This window comes from Galeopterus variegatus, unplaced genomic scaffold (assembly GCF_000696425.1).
Source record: "Galeopterus variegatus unplaced genomic scaffold, G_variegatus-3.0.2 Scaffold2880, whole genome shotgun sequence".
NCBI classification, from domain to species: Eukaryota; Metazoa; Chordata; class Mammalia; order Dermoptera; family Cynocephalidae; genus Galeopterus; species Galeopterus variegatus.
Window position 1 is genome coordinate 254,745 of NW_007728991.1, and position 2,339 is coordinate 257,083.

Below are 2,339 nucleotides of genomic sequence, written 5' to 3' on the forward strand. Positions count from 1 at the left end.
TGGTTTTCTCTGCAATAGATGAAAGTGTCAGGTGCCCTGTGAAAGTGCCTTGGACTGTCGGGAACCCTTCTCAATATGCGGGGCTGTATGCCTGTGCCTTTCTGTTCTAAATGGCCTTTAAATTTGCAGCATAGGATTTTACTGCTTAATCTTCTGGTTTTCTTTGAGCTCCTGAGAAAGCAATTCTTGGTTAGCCAAAAGTGGGTTTTCCTAGACCTGGGGGGGGGGGGGGAGAGGTAGAGTCCAACACCTCACCTATCATAGGTGCTCAAGTGACCACATTAATCAAGTGAAAAGCAACCTGACATATGGGCTTAGTTTAATTTTTCAGGCACTAGTGGGTTTTCCCTGGCCCGGGGGGGGGGGGGTAGAGGTAGAGTCCAACACCTCACCTATCATAGGTGCTCAAGTGACCACATTAATCAAGTGAAAAGCAACCTGACATATGGGCTTAGTTTAATTTTTCAGGCACTAGTTCTCTTAACTGCCTTAAGTGTTTTTCTCCTGCAACTTATTACAAATGTACTTCCACTGATGTCTTTTGGGAACTTGTTACATTCAGGCCCAGTGCTGGGGATACCACGATGAAAACATAGTCTCTGCCTTTAAGGAGCTTAAATCAGTGTCCCTTGTATTTTAGATGTGAGCTCACACTTGAATCCTGCCTGCGAGCCCAGGGCCTCACTCCAGGGAGTGGGCCTAGAGCAAATGCTTCCACTACAGTTAGATTTGGTTCTTCTGGTTCTAGCGAAACCAGAAAGTGAGGGCAGCTTGGCCAGTGCTTACTTGTGTGAAACAGGGAAATGGAATTATCCTCCTCCTTTTCTCCGGCACAGCTGCAGGGGTGAGAGACCAGCGTGCTACCTGCACTCAGACTCAGGTGGGGTGGTGGCCTCATTCCCTGTGGCTTCTCCATGGGCACTGGGAAGATTCTGGAGCAGGAAGTGAGCCGCCTACTGCTCTCCTTGGCAGCAGAGGCCCGTGGATGTCTGGTCCCTTCACCCCAAGGGATACAGGGCTGTCAAATGGGATTTTTTTTTTTAAAGAAAAAGTTTATAATTGTTTTTCTCATTATAAACAAAGAACATGTTTATTTGTTTTTTTGAAACATACAGAAAAGTGTAAAGAAAAATAAAATGTAAAAGTAACTGTTAGGCCACCATCTGCAGAAAAACCACGGTCAGTCTCTTTTTTTCATGCATAGTACCTTTGCTACTTCCTCCCATAAAAATTATGTTAAATACATCAAGAGTTATAACATGTAAGAAGTAATAAACATCCTACAACATGATGACCCTTAAAAACAAAATACTAAATGAATGAAGCCAGTCACAAAAGACCACCTATTGTATGATTCCATTTATCTGAAATGCCCAGAATTGGCAAATCCATGGAATCAGGAAGCAGATTGGTGGTTGCCAAGAGCTGGGAAATGTTGGGGGAAATAGGAAGTGACCGCTAGTGGGTACATGGTTTCTCTTTGAAGTGATGAAAATGTTCTAAAATTGATTATGGTGTTGGTCACACAACTCTGTGGAAGGGCTGAGCCACTGAATTGTATGAGAAGTCTTCAAACAGTTCATGGAAAGATTCATATTATCTTTTAATTCTATTTTTCCATGAACTTTTTGAAGTACCCTTGTACACTTTATATGGGTGAATTGTATGGTTTGTGAATCCTATCACAATAAAGCTGTTATTAAAAAATACAAATTGAGCTGGCCGGTTAGCTCAGTTGGTTAGAGCGCCGTGTTGTAACACCAGGGTCAAGGGATCCCCTACCGGCCAGCCACCAAAAAAAAAAAAAATACAAATCAAAACCAGAGTGAGGTACCACCTCATACCTATTAGGATGGCTACTATTTAAAACAAAACAAAACAAAATAACAAGTATTGGTGAGGATATGGAGAAACGAAGCTTTGTGCGCTGTTGGTGGCTTGTAAAATTGTGTAGCTGCCATGGAAAACATCATGCATGTTTCTCAGAAAATTAAAAATAGAATTACCATATGATCCCGGGATTCCAATTGTGGGTATATACCCAAAAGAATCGAAATCAGGGACTCAAACAGGTATTTGTACACTCATGTTCATAGCAGCGTTATTCACAGTAGTCAATAGGTGGAAACAACCCAAGTGCCCATTGGCAAATGAATGAATAAACAAACTGTGTATACGTATAGAGGGATATTATTTGGCCTTAAAAAGTAAGGCAGTTCTGGCACACACCACAACATGGATAAACCTCGAAGACATTATGCTGAGTGAAATAAGCCAGACACAGAAGGACACTTACAGGAAGTACCTAGGGTAGTCAGATTGAGAGATGGAACGCAGAA